Below are 15,361 nucleotides of genomic sequence, written 5' to 3'. Positions count from 1 at the left end.
ACATTTAACTTTGGATGGAAGTATTTGTACACACTTTTTTATGTAAATATGGCAGGTAAGGAAAGGATAATTTGATTCTCAATTCTGTTTTACTTTCTAATGTCTTTTACTGTATATGGCCTGGGGCAAGTTTAACCCTTGCAAGTCTTGTTGAATGCAATTTTACCTCTACTCTTTACTCTCTTGCTTCTCTGTTGTGCAGACATGATAAGCAATAACAGCTTTACTCCTGAGTATTTTCAGCTGACTCTGTTTACAGACTCTGGGCCCCTCAGATATCTGTTCTTCTGTCTGTGTCTGTTGGTCTACATGACTATAATCTCTGCTAACCTTGTCATTATTCTGACAGTCTGCCTGGAGACGTCTCTGCATCAACCCATGTACATGTTTCTCTCCTGTCTGTGTTTAAACTCTCTGTACGGCTCAGTCGGCTTCTTCCCGAGGTTCCTGATGGACATTCTGTCTGACACTCATTTGATCTCACGTGCATCTTGTTTCATTCAGATGTATCTTATTTACACCTATGCATCATGTGAACTGACCATCCTCAGCATCATGGCCTATGATAGATTTGTTGCTATTTGCCAGCCTTTACACTATCACAGCAAAATGACCTTTAGGATGGTGAGACATCTTCTGATTTTTGCTCTGCTCTACCCTGCATTTGCTATTGCCGTTTGTCTTTATCTTACGATTAGATTGCCTCTGTGTGGAAATAAACTGCACAGGCTTTTCTGTTCTAACTGGCCTGTGGTTCGGCTCTCCTGTGTGGATCCAACTCTGAATAATATTGTAGGTCAGTTTGTTTTGATAACAATCACCTTCATCCCCCTGTTCTTTGTCCTGTACACCTATCTACGGATTCTGCTTGTGTGCAGGAGAAACTCATCTGAATTCAGAGGAAAGGCGTTACAAACCTGCCTGCCCCACATGGTGACATTTGTGACCTATTCATTCTCTCTTTCTGTGACCTGTCATTGACTCGATTAGAAACTGATAAAATGAATCCAATCATCACAGTCGTTTTATCTTTAGAGTATCTGATTATTCCTCCCATAAAACCCTCTAGTTTATGGCCTGAATCTGCCTCAAATCAAAGGAGTTATTTTTAGATTTTTGAAGAAACGCAAAATGGGTCCTGCTGATAAAATGTAAAACTCATCATGCAAATACTAGTAGCACCAATACAAATAGGAGATATAGAATCTTTAAGCCTTCTGGAATATGTTAAATATGTTGTACATACATAGATTTTGTTTTATCATTTGTTGTTGAAGATCAGAAAATCTCTGAACAGACAAGATAATAGATTAACCTGTAGCACAAACATTATGATAATATTGCACAAATTGTATATGCATGGTGAAGTCACAGTTCCTCTGACTACAATACATATTTGAAATCCACAACCTAGAACTTATTTTGATGGGATTTGAGTTGTGTATGATCAGAATCTGCATGTTAGATATTTCATTCTTGTATTTTCTGTATTTGGCTTTGTATGTTACTCTGCATTTATTTTGTTATTTCTTAGATAATATGTTGTGAACCAGTTGTACTTTCTAATTACAATAACACTAACCTCTATCTCTGGTGTAGAATAATCACCAAGCAGGTCTGAGAGTGTACAAGCATGCTGTCCTTTGAGAATGTCCTTCGGCAGAGTGTTGCTTTATCAACATGTTATGCAACATCAGCACGCTCACAATGATAATGTTAACATGATGATGTTTACCAGGTAGAATGTTTACCATGTTCAGCATCTTATTGTAGTCAACACATTTAATGTTTGACTTGATGATGGAGATAGATGAAAAAGAGCAAATCAGCAAAGTTATTACAATTTATCCTGACTGGAAAATAAATCTGTGTACGAAATTTAAGGCAACCCATCCAATCGCTGTTTAGAATCTCACCAAAAGCCAAACGTCAACATGCTGGTGTCGGAGAGCAGTCACGGGATCAAAGCCAATACTATGCTTTCTCTAGGGACCATAGCTGTGTGTAGAAAATTTCATGGCAATCCATCCAATAGGTGTTGAGATATTTGAGTCTGGATCAAAGTGGCTTTTTATTCTTAATGTCGTCATATTGTCTTTTACTGTCACTGTTAAGTCATTTGAAAAAACGTTGAATAAAAAATGATCGGATGTATTACTTTGACAGATGACTTTACTTGTGGGGGCGGGGGGTTGAGATGTTGCAATGAACAATCGGAACAATTGAGAAATCTCCATCAGAATCAAAATCAGCTTTATTGCCAGGTTTGTGTACATACGAGAAAATTGTACAATGCTCACAATGTGCTTACTCATACAATAATACAATGATAAAAATCAGACACAGGCTCCAGTATAGAGTATAGAGAGAAACTATATATATATATATATAAATAAATTCACACACACACACACACACACACACACACACACACACACACACACACACACACACACACTATAAACAAGATAGATTGAGACAATAGTGCAATGAGTGCAAAGGATCAAGGAGTTTATTATTATGTAAATGTTGGCGGTGGATGAGATTTACAGGTATGCATACACATACAGACATGTACACACTGCGATGGAACATAGTGCAAAGGACGCTGGTTATGTACTTGAGGTGGATGGATGGTATACAGTATATACAATATGACGATATACTCTGAAATAGAGAATAATGAATAAATGATAGCCAGTAAACAGGTGGCTGATTAGAGACAGAGTTACTGGGTTATTGCACAGGAGTCAGCTGTTCATCAGAGTGATGGCTTGTGGGAAGAAGGTTGTTCTGGCTGCACCAGAGAGCCAGCTGATCAACTTCCCATCTATAGGCCGACTCATTACTGTCCCGGAAGAGACCAATGACCGTTGGGTCGTCAGCGAACTTCAGGAGTTTGACAGATGTGTCTCCTGAGGTGCAGTCGTTGGTGTAGCGGGAGAAGAGCACACACCCTGGGGGGCGCCAGTGCTAATAGTCCGGGTGGGATGTGATGTTTCCCAGCCTCAAAAGTTTTTGATCCACTGACAGGTGGAGGCTGGCACATTGAGCTGGGTGAGTTTGGTGCTGAGGATTTCCGGGATGATGGTGTTGAACACCGAGCTGAAGTCCACAAACAGGATCCTTGCATATGTCCCTAGAGAGTTGAGGTGTTGCAGGATGTAATACAGTCCCAAGTTGACAGCATCATCCACTGACCTGTTAGCCCTGCAGGCAAACTGAAGGGGGTCCAACAAGGGGCCTGTAATGTCCTTCAGGTGGGCCAAGACCAGTCTTTCAAAGGACTTTGACTATATATGTCAGGGTGACAGGCCTATAGTCATTTAATCCAGAGATGGAGGTTTTTTGTGGACCGGGATGATTTTGGACCGTTTGAAGCAGGAGGGAACTTCACACACCTCCAGTGATCTGTTGAAGATCCGTGTGAAGATGGGGGCCAGCTCGTATGCACAGATTTTCAGGAAGTATGGTTTGACACCGTCTGGGCCAGGAACCTTCCTGATCTTCTGCCTCTGGAAGAGCTGGCGCACATCTCTTCACAAATCTTGAGTGCAGGTAAGGGGTCAGAGAGGAGGGGTGACAGCGTGGCAGTGGGGGAAGGTGACTGAAGATTGTGTTGGAGCTGGGGAGAAGTGTGACTGTAGGCTTCTCAAACCTACAATAGAAACCATTCAGCCCGTCAGCCAGTCGTTGAGTACCAGCAGAGTTTTGGGAATGGTCTCCTGTAGTTAGTGAGTGTCTGCAGGCCTCTCCACACTTACGCAGCATCACTGGCCGTGAAGCTGTTTCCTAGCTTTTCAGCATAGCACCTCTTTGCTGCCAAAGCACGGGGCACTTCCTGTCAGCTCAGAGGCATTGTGAGCTACCCAGCCGACCAATCACAGTCCTTACGGTCTGCGTTGCCTCGATGTGTATTTACATTTTTGAGGAGGTGCAAGTCAGGCTACAGTGTAGGCTACGGGGCTACGCAGAGGCTACGCTGTCGATTTGACGCAGAAGTATAAATTACAATTAACAAGGCTGCAGGCCCTGATGGTGTCCGCCCTGGGCTGCTCAAAGCCTGTGCCCCCCAGCTATGTGTCTCACATGGCTTCTCTACCGCCGCTATGCAGACGATACGCAACTGTACCATCTTTCCCACCAGACGATCTCACCGTCTCTGTGATCACGGACTGTCTCTTGGACATACTCGCATGGGGGAAGGCCTGCTACCTTCAACTAAAGCTCTCTAAGACTGAACTCCTGGTCATTCCAGCCAAGCAATCTATCCAACATAAAATCCTACTACAAATTGACGACTCAACTATCACTCCAACCAGGGTGGTGAGAATCTTGAGTGTCATGATTGATGACCAGCTGTTCTTTTTAGACCATCTTGCTGCCGTCTCTCAGTCATGCCGCTTTGCTGTATATAACATAAGAAAAACCAGGCCCTAAGAGATGGGAATCGTCGATTGCGTGGGGGACTTTGGGTTTATAGTTAGTTTTTTGTTCTGTGTTTCATTGCGTCGCTGCATCCGGTGTGGGATTATCCCGGACAAGCTCCAGCTACAAGACCGCGCCTTCGACCGTCTAAAATTTCGTCTTTATATTTCAGACAGACTCTCAACAACGTGCGGCTCCGTGAGCTCTCTGAACTGGAAACAGCTTCACTTCACCACAACTGCTGTCCACGAATACGTGAAGCAGCATGAACACGTGAAACGAAAGTATCCCACAGCACTTTGTCTAGGACGGCAGCACCGCAAATCGTGTTTACTTTCTGTCGCCACACAAGCACGGCAAATTATCAGCACGAGGACACGTAGTATTTCTTCTTTGCCTTCATGTTAAAAGTAATTTCTGCGGCGCTGCTGTCATGGTAACATAACGTTACACCACAGTCATGTAATGTTCGGCTGTTTCATATTTTCTGTTTATTTAACGGCCACATATGAGCGGGAAAACAGCTGAATCTAATTACAGACAATCTGTGACTGTCTGTACAGTCTGTGAGTCCTTTCAGGTGTTCACTAATGCAGAAATACATTTTATTATCATACTGCATTACTTATATTGAAATGAATCCATGTCAGAAACATTTAAAGTTTTAAGTAAAGTAGCCTGTTATTGTTATTATCAAAACACATCAGTGACATGGAAATTTCAGGATGATTGAATAAAATATAGATTTATTGATTAGACATGTTATTGATATTTATTTTGGATAAATTGGTATGTTAATCGTGTAATAGGCAACTTTTCTTTCTTTAGAATAAACAAAATTAGTCGTTAGATTAATCGACTTGAAAAATTTCCATCGTCAACCACTTATCCATTCAGGGTTGCGGCGGGCCTGGAGCCTATCCCAGGTGACATTGAGCGAAAGGCGGAGTACACCCTGGACAGGTCGCCAGTCCATCGCAGGGCACACATAGACAAACAACCACTCACACTCACATTCACACCTAAGGACAATTTTAGAGACACTAATCAACCTAGCCTGCATGTCTTTGGATGGTGAGACGACAGTACTGGGGACCACATATCATGTTAATGTGTCCTGCACTCTTATGGCCTGAAATGTACATGAATACTCACTCACGCATGTAGTCAGTTCGTGACACACTTTACCTCCCTTTGGACCCTGTTTGCACACGTGGCTGCTCTCAGTAAAACAGTTAAAAAGGATGAAGGTTCAGCAGCTGCCTCAGTGTAGGGGAGGAGGCTGTGTATTTTTCCTAAAATCTAACGCAGTGGAGCGAAGATTGTGTTTAACTCTCTACATGACTTTATTAGAAGGACAAACCATGGGACTCATAAACAGTATACAGAGTAATTGGTTGGCTGATATATGAACTTATTTTACAGCTACTGTAGAACAGAAAAGTGGAAAATGTCTTAACTACCTAAATGTGGAAGTTATGCAGAATATTATCAGGTGAAATTGTTGAAATGTTAAACTGATGCACCTTACACGGATGCAGGCTTATGTTATGTATTGTTGAAATAAGTGTTCAATAGGAAATTTTAATCAATCAATCTTTTGTCCTCTTTTGACATGGCTTTCCTCTCTCTCCCTCCATCACTCACTTCTTCCAGCTCTGCTGTTATGCAGACATGATGAGCAATAACAGCTTTACCCTGGGTATTTTCAGCTGACTCTGTTTACAGACTCTGGGCCCCTCAGATATCTGTTCTTCTGTCTGTGTCTGTTGATCTACATGACTATAATCTCTGCTAACGTTGTCATTATTCTGACAGTCTACCTGGAGACGTCTCTGCATCAACCCATGTACATGTTTATCTCCTTTCTCAGTTTAAACTCTGTACGGCTCAGCCGGCTTCTTCCCGAGGTTCCTGATGGACATTCTGTCTGACACTCATTGATCTCACGTGCATCTTGTTTCATTCAGATATATGTTATTTACACCTATTTATCATTTGAACTGACCATCCTCAGCATCATGGCCTATGATAGATTTGTTGCTATATGCCAGCCTTTACACTATCACAGCAAAATGACCTTTAGGATGGTGAGACGTCTTCTGATTTTTGCTGTGCTCTACCCTGCATTTGCGATTGGATTTGCTCTTTATCTTACTGTTCGATTGCCTTTGTGCAGAAATCAACTGCACAGGCTTTTCTGTTCTAACTGGCCTGTGGTTCAGCTCTCCTGTGTGGACACAACTCTGAATAATATTGTAGGTCAGTTTATTTTGATAATAACCATCTTCATCCCCCTGTTCTTTGTCCTGTACACCTATCTACGGATTCTGCTTGTGTGCAGGAGAAGCTCGTCTGAATTCAGAGGAAAGGCGTTACAAACCTGCCTGCCCCACATAGTGACATTTGTGAACTATTCATTCTCTGTCTTCTGTGAGCTGTTATTGACTCGATTACAGGCTGATAAAGTCAATCCAATCATCACAGTAGTTTTATCTTTAGAGTATTTGATTATTCCCCCCATCAATAACCCTCTAGTTTATGGCCTGAATCTGCCTCAAATCAAAGGAGTGATTTTTAGATTTTTGAAGATACGCAAAATGGGTCCTGCTGATAAAATGTAAAAGTCATGCACATACTGTGTAGCAGCTATATAAATAGGAAATCTAGTATTTTTCTCGCTTTTCTCGTAGACTCCACAATAACTTTCTTGCATTAAATATTTTAGTTATCTGTTTCTCTTGGTCATTCTCTTCTGCTGAATTGTTAATGTTATTCCTTTTAATATCACAAGACAACTGTTGTAACTTCTTCATTTATTAATTTATCCACAACAAAATATCTACTTAGCACCACAAATACTAAACTGTAATAATAAAGGATAAAAAACAAATAAAAGGCGACAGTGCTAACCACTGCACCACCCTTTTTTCTTACTAGTGACTTCAACATAATCAGACATGTGGTTTAACATTGTTATGACACACATCCTGCAAGTTTTGTAATGATTGGAGAGGCATTTTCTGATCAATAGCTTCATTTTTATAATTCCACATCCAGTTATTATGCATTTATAGCACCTCATAGTGGTCGATGTGAATGAGAGTTGCAGTTACAGGTGCTGGTAATATAATTAGAATATCATCAAAAAGTTGATTTATTTCAGTAATTCCATTCAAAAAGTGAAACTTGGATAATCTCTCTGTGTCTGTGACTTGTATAGCGCCTTTCTAGTCTTTTCAACCACTCAAAGCGCTTTTACACTACATCTGCATTCACCAGTCAAACACATTCATACACTGAGCCTAAGTGCTCAAACGGAAACTAACATTCACACTCACTCATATTCGGGATTCGGCAATTCAGGGTTCAGTATCTTGCCCAAGGACACTTTGACATGCAACCAGGGGGAGCCAGGGATTGAACCGCCCCTTCCGATTAACGGCCAACCCGCTCTATCTCCTGGGCCACAGCCACCCCATTATTATTATAACGTTAGCTTTCCATATTAGTTCACCACGCGACCCGTGTTACTATCCTGTGTGCAGCTGTTGATTTAGCCTGCAGAGAGGATGTAACGCTACAGTGGCTCGGACCTGCCGCTGTTTGCTTCGTAACATTCAGTTTATGTTTATAGTGGTTTTTATATACAGTCTATGGGTTTACCAATAACTTTACTCGTTCCCCTTCTCGGGGAACCAGGGTTACATACATAACCCGAGACGTTACCCTTCGAGGGAACTCGAACTGCGTCGGTGACACACTATACGAACGAGATACCCACTAAAAATATCCGCCTGCCCCAGTGTGCAATAAAGTGGCACGACTAAGAGGAGAGTGCACGAGTGCCAGGTGCCGAAGGAAGGTCAAGACTGTAAAACCGAATGAATGTGTGCGGAGTGGCCCAGCCAGCCGCTAAACACACATCCTGCAAGAGGCCCCGGAAAGGAGGGCTCGAGAGGCCGCCATGCCTCTGGTAGAATGAACCCTCACACCCAGGTGAAGGCAAACCACGCACCTGATAGGCCAGGGAAATAGTCTGAACAATCCAGTTGCTAATAGTATGTTTGGATGCAGGGAGCCAGCACTGGGGGACCCAAAACACACTAGCAGCTGGTCAGCCTTCCTCCAACGGGAGGACCTCAGAGTGTAACACTCAGTGCTTTGACGGGCAGAGCAGATGAAGTCTCCCGTCCTCCGCCGTCACATGAGTTGGAGGATGAAATGCCTGCAGCACTGTGGACCCTGCCGCACAAGAAGGCACTTTAGGGATGTATCCTGGACGAGGGTGCAGGATAGCCCTAATATTCCCCGGGGCAAACTCCAGGCTTGCGGAGAAACCGAAAGCACTTGGAGATCCCCCACCCTCCTCAGAGAGTAGCAAGGAGAAAGGCCATCTTGAGGGTCAAGTGCTCAGCCTCAGCTGACTCCAGGGGTTCGAAGGGGGCCTCAGCCAACGCCCCAAGAACCACCGCCAGATCCCAAGTGGGAACCTTGGACCGAGTCGCAGGTCTCATCCTCCGGGCACCACGGAGGAAACGTACAACCAAGGGAAGTTTCCCCAAAGACCCCTCCCTCAGAGGGTGTGGAAAGATGAAATAGCTGCCACGTACACCTTGAGGGTGGAAGGAGAAAGACCAGCAGAGAACCGGTCCTGGAGGAACTCAAGTACCTGAACCACCGGGCAGGTAAGAGGGTCCACCGACCGCTCCCTACACCAAGTGGAGAAAACACTCCACTTCAGGCCGTACATCCACCGTGTGGACGGGGCCCTGGAGCTGAGGAGGGTCTCGACTGCTCCCTGTTAGACCCGCCTCTAGGTACTGTGCCCCCAGGGGCCAGACCCACAGTCGCCATATGGCGGGGCAAGGGTGAAGAACCCGGCCCTGCGCCTGGGACAGCAGGTCTCTCCTCAGAGGGACCCGCCACGGCGGGCAGGAGCGATCATGATGCCGAGAACCACACCCAGGTTGGCCAGAACGGGGCTACGAGCAGTAGGCCGACATTGTCCTGGTGGACCCCTCCGGAACCCCTGGGAGCAGAGCGACTGGGGAAAAGCATACAGACGTAGCCTCGGCCATGAATGTACCATGGCGTCCAGACCCAACGGGGCTGGAGGAACGACAGAAAACCATAGCGGGCAGTGCGTAGTCTCTTGAGACGCAAACAGATCCACGTCTATGGGGCCGAACTCTTCGCACAAGAGCTCCACCACTTCGGGGTGAAGTCTCCATTCTCCGGGCCTCAGCCCCTGCCTCGACAGCAGGTCTGCTCCCTGATTCTGTGTCCCCGGGAGATACATCGCCCTGAGCGATAGTAACCTCTGCTGGGACCACAGAAGGATCTGACGCGCCAGTCTGTACAGACCGCCCTGGTGATTCAGATAGGCCACCACTTCTGTGTTGTCGGAATGAACCAGGACGTGGTGGCCTTGGAGATCGGCAGGAAACTCCTTAGAGCCTGGAACACCGCCAACATCTCGAGACAGTTGATATGCCACTCGGACTGATGCACCTGCGTCTGTCGAAATGACCAGCCATGATAAGACCCTCCCAGCGCGGGCCCCTGGGACAGGAACCAAGTTTCCTTCCAAACTGATAGGGAACGAAGACACTTGTGCGTAACCCAAATCAGACGAGAGGATTTCCCCTCGGGAAAAAACCCTTGGTCCTTAGCCACCACTGCAGGGGTCTCATGTGCAGCAGTCCAGATGGTATTACGCTGGACGCAGCCGCCAGGAGACCCAACACTCGTTGAAAGTGTTTTATAGTGATGGCGTGGCCTAACTTCACCCCTTTCAAAAGCAAATATGGTGTCGACACGTGCAGGAGACAATTGTGCCCGCATCGTTGTCGAATCCCATACTAGCCCTAGGAACGTAGTCCGTTGGGTGGGCGCCAGCACACTCTTCTTTGCCTCAGCCCTAAACGCTGCAGATGGGCCTAAAGGGCGCAGCCCTCCGTCCTTCTTGGGGACTATAAGTACCGGCTGTAGACCGTCTGTCTGGGGGGGGAGACACATTCCACGGCCCCTTTCCCAGCAGTAAAACTTCCTGTCCCAACACCGGACCTTGCTCCGGGCGGACCACAGTCCAACCACCCCCGTTGAATTTTGAGGGCGGGTTTTGAACTGTAGTCGAAACCCATCTATGGCAGTGCGCAGGACCCACGAGAAATGTTCGTCAGGCTCCGCCAAGCCTCTGCAAAGTCTGCCAACGAACCAGCCCCTGAGTCTGTGAACGCCGCCTGCTGCAGACCCTCGGGCAGGCAGTACGGCGTGGACTCGATGTGGAAACGTGTAACGCGGATAACATCACCCTTTGCCATGGCAGAGGGGACCTCAATCGCTCTCGGGGCGAGAAAGACTCCGGGACTGGATGATGGTCCTCAGATCACGTCTCTCTCGAAGGCTGAGGGTAGAGCGCCGTCTCGCTGCCCCAGCTCCTCGGGGATCGCCCGAGAAGCGACACTCCTGCTTCCTCTCCTCTCCGTAGGAGCTCGTAGAGGGAAGGGACCTACGCCTGGCCCGACGCTGCCTTGGGTCCAGACCAGTGATGGAGGTACTGGCAGAACGCTCTGCGTCTAACGCTCATCATGTAAATCATGATGTAATGTTGCAGTGGGAGTTTACCTGAGTTTCCAGCTCTGCCTGTTCTCCCTGTCAGATAGCCGCTGTCACTCTGCTGCTTTTTTTAGGAGTATTGTGCCCATATGTGGCTCTCTGCACTGAATGAAAGGTACGCGCCGGTGTTGATCTGCCTCTGAGAGGGGAACATTGAAGTAACAGAGCGGGTGAGTGGGTTGGTGGTGGCATGCATTGAGTTGATTATGTTGTCAACTGGCATTTGGGTCAGGATCTTCCGCTTTGCATCGCGTGCATCTGGAATCTTTGGTTTTTTTTGATTGATTTATTCTTTTTCTTTCTCCCACCCATATTGGCTACTGGGTTCTTGCCTGCCTGTTACAGTCGTGGCGTCCCACTCTCACTAACAACTACATTCTTTAACAGGCTTATGTGCACACACATGTACACACACACATACGACACATACAGACTCATTCACCCACACGCACGCACACAATCAGTCTCACACATAGACAACAAACAAATTAGGTTTCCCTGGTAGAATTATTCCTGATGCTTTTCTTTCAGTTACTTATTTAAATTAATTATTATTCCAGCTCTTGTGGCTGTGCTGTGTTGCTTATTTAGTGTGTGTGACTGTTTCTTGTTTTCATTTTTCCTCTTATTGTCTTACTATGTAGCTGTTTATTGCTGCTGTTCGGCTGGTTGTCTTTTACTATTATTATTTTTTTATTGTTTGTTTTTGTTTGTGTTTGTTTTGTTGATGTTTTTCTCCTCCCCAAGCCCCCCTCTCTTTCTATTGCAGTTTCGTTGCTTTCTGCAATTGGTGTTTCCCACAGCTTTTCCCCTGTTGTCCCCCCACCTCCATCCCCCTTCTCTCTGCAGGTGTTGTCCTTTCTCTGTGCTGTCTGTTTCTGCACCCCCATCTCCATGTCTGCCCCCCTGTCCGCCCGGTGACAAATCAATACATTATTAATAATAATAAAACAGAGAAAGGAGTATATTAATACTCTCTTTTAAAGTAAAATCTGTCTGGCACAATATGGTATCCAGGTCATTATACTCTATACCAGGCTGCTGAGCAGGACAGGTTTAAAAAAATTAAATAAAAACAGAGGTCCACTTCTACTAAACAGGAATTTAAGGTTTATCAAATGTTTGGAGTGAATTACATCTGTAAGGGGAGGCCACTCAAATATTTGCAGCGGCGGCCCCTCGGCCCCACCCTAATCCTTCTCATTGCCTACACAATGTGGCAATTTAGAAAGCACTAACATTCATATTGTTCACTCAGGTCAACACAGCTTGAGCTCAATTAGCACACAAGTACCCAGAAGGAAACACAAAAGTCATAATTGATAACACACCAATCAGAAGCCTTAATAGGTACTGTAGATTTAAGGGTCTGAGTCAGTTCATTTAGTTTGGGAATAATGGATCCAGAGAGACACGAAGGAGAATGTAGAGGACGCCGGTGAGAAGGAGAAGGAACAGTAGGTTGGAGGAGGAGTAGGGGAGAGGAGGTGGAAGAGAAATAGGGAGAAGAGGAGGAGGAGTTTGACCATGTCCTTGAATGAGGAGGCAGGGCAACAAGTACTGCCAAACTTTCACCATTGCCTCGATCATAAAACATTCAGAGAGGAAACAGGCAGGTGTACTTCAGACTACTCTATACTGTAACTTTTGAGTGCTATTTTGTTTGATGTTACAAGACCTACGTTACTGTAGCTGTTCCACAACAGGTATTACTATAATGTATGTAATAAATTGAGATGCATCAAAATGCCTCACATGTAAAAAGGATGTGATACAGTAATCAGTACTTCTATTTTTGTAGGACACAGAGACGACCACCAGGTGGAGGCCGGCAGAGGCTTTTGTCAGAGAACAGAGAGAGAGGTTGTAAATATGGTCCTTGCCAACAATGTAATTCAAGGAGAGTGATTGAAGACAGCCACCAGTTCTGAGGGTAAATACCAACAGCCTCTCCACAGCTGATCACATCCTGCGGATGAAGCAGATCTACCACGTCCCTTTCGAACGAAACTCTGACAGAGTGAAAGAACAATGTGTGGAATGTTGAAGTATGAGTTTTTATATTGTATGACATATTGAGTACCATAACAATAGTAGTACAGCAGTTTATACTGTAGCACAAAATACATATGGTGGTCTTTGTGACACCCTGTGGGGTCATGTCTCTCTCTCTCTCTCTCTTCCTTGTAGAGGAAGAGCTGATTGTAGTAACTCTGAGTACCTGGGCTAATTGCCCTGTAGAGTATTTAACGCTTTATTCTCATTCTTAGGGGCTGAGGTCGCTGCTGGTCAGAGGACGGGCGGCCTCTCTGCTAACTTGCTACCATCTGTTTTCCCTGCACAGTTCCCCCCTTGGTTTCTGGACATGCTGTTATTTTCTCGCATATTACAACACCTCACACACATTTTCCATGCATCCATCATCCTGCCCTGACTGAACCACTGATGCTCATACCCCATACTTGTTCACTTTTACTTTGGCACCCAGCCTTAATTTGGTTAATTTTGGTTTAATAAACATGTTTTGTTAACTTCTACCATGGTGTGTCTCCCTTGGGCCTTTTGTGCCATCTTAAACTGTCTTTCAGGATAGTCATTTACCTCTACTGTGTTTCATATGTTTTGCAGAGAATCTTCTATGCCCATGGCCACAGGCAACAAGGGTACTCCACCGCTACCCTATTCTTGGACCCTATACACTATGCTCCTCCTTGGTTTCCTTGATGGTCTAAGTGTGTGTTCTAGCGTATCACCCCTTCCCTTTTACAATTCTTCTGTACCACTGAGCATTCATTAAAACCCTTCTTCTAGCCCAAACCTTCAAGTTGGTGTACGCCCTTGAGTCCAGACCTAGCACACATAACAAGAAGAACCATTGTTACGTCCCAAGGTCTAGGGGTGTCCTGGATGTAACATAATGTGTGGCCTCCCACTCTTCCCATTCCCAAACAAGGCCAGCACAACAAATACAATTTAGCAGTTTTTTATACATCGAGATGAGCAGTGCCCAAAACAACAACCAAAACACTAAGAAAACCTAAATCTTTCCTAAACCCAAAACCAAAAGGTAAAGAAAAGACAAAGCTCTAAAACTAGGCTTCTAAGTCCAAAAACTGGAGAAACGGTGCAAAAAAAGAAAGGGATTCTCATCCTACTCACTGCTAGTAGCTGACACAATATAGCTATGACAAAGGAAATTGCTTCATAGCAACAAAAATGGCAAAGCCAACAAAACCAGGTTGTCATAAGAATCAGAAGGACTACGATAACTACTTACAATCTAAGTAGTATATAGTCACAACCGTTCACTATGTACAATAAACCAGACATAACACCAGTCCTCAGGCAGGTTGGGAATGGCAGAGAGAGGGGGAGAGTTCCTGTCAGTAGGGCTTAAAATGGCTGCTGTCATCCAGATGCCCAATCAGGAGGCTCCAATCAGCTCAACCAGACCAATCCAGTGTGTCCACCTGTTCTCCAGTACCTGCATACACTCACACTCTAATGGAGGAGAACAGCTGACAGTGCCAGGAGATAAACAAACAAAAAAATATGACCCCAGGGTCATAACACCATATATCCGTTTTCACCTTCTCCAGGCTATGGAGGAGCCTGCCTAGACATTTCAGTTATTGCATGCCAGGGGGATCAGGCCCCTGCTTTTGTTGTTGTATGGTGTATTGTACACTACATGTTCAGATGTTCACATCTGTTGTGTCTTTTGTTGTGTTCATCTTGTGAAAAGGTTTTTGAAGGAGCGAACCACACGACATTAGCCTACTTCTTATCTTAAAGCTTTCTGCTTTCTTACAGTGCAGACGCTTTGCTGCTTGCTCGAAATTTGCTAGAAATCAGCAGCTCTTGGATACTTTTAAATTACTGGGACTGTCCATACTTTAAAAACTTTTATGATCTTAGTGCTACGTGAGTGCGGCCTATCAATAGCACTAGCCTGTACTGCAGTGACTGGAGTTATAGCTAATGCTAATTAGCAACAAGATGCCCCCCTTCTCCACGGACGACTTCTACAAACTTCTACAGAAAATTACTGTACTGGAAACCAAGATCCACAGGTTAGAGGTGAATGTGGAAGTGAATGGACTATGTGCGAAGACTTTACCGTTGACCCAAAACAATGAACAAGAGCATGCTAACACACAGCTAATTAGCACCAACAAGACTACCAAGAAGCAGGAGTCCCGTGTACTGGTAATAAATCTAAAAGTGAGAGTCCTCCCTGAACACTCTTGGTGCAAATCCTAGGAGTAAATCATTTTCTGTGGAAAAGAGAGGACGAGTAACAGGCAGAGCC

The 15,361-nt window shown here is 45.1% G+C and overlaps 2 pseudogenes; both read left to right on the top strand.

Annotated features, from left to right (window-relative positions):
• Positions 1–204: 204 nt before the first annotated feature.
• Positions 205–1,155, top strand: LOC119903633 (annotated as a pseudogene).
• A 4,950-nt stretch (positions 1,156–6,105) lies between these two features.
• LOC119903632 lies at positions 6,106–7,052 on the top strand (annotated as a pseudogene).
• The last annotated feature ends 8,309 nt before the right edge of the window (positions 7,053–15,361 follow it).

The sequence above is a fragment of the Micropterus salmoides genome, unplaced genomic scaffold, assembly GCF_014851395.1.
Source record: "Micropterus salmoides isolate LMB-PRFRI ecotype aquatic unplaced genomic scaffold, ASM1485139v1 Ms_hic_scaffold_15, whole genome shotgun sequence".
NCBI classification, from domain to species: domain Eukaryota; kingdom Metazoa; phylum Chordata; class Actinopteri; order Centrarchiformes; family Centrarchidae; genus Micropterus; species Micropterus salmoides.
This window is presented reverse-complemented; position numbering and strand designations above follow the sequence as displayed.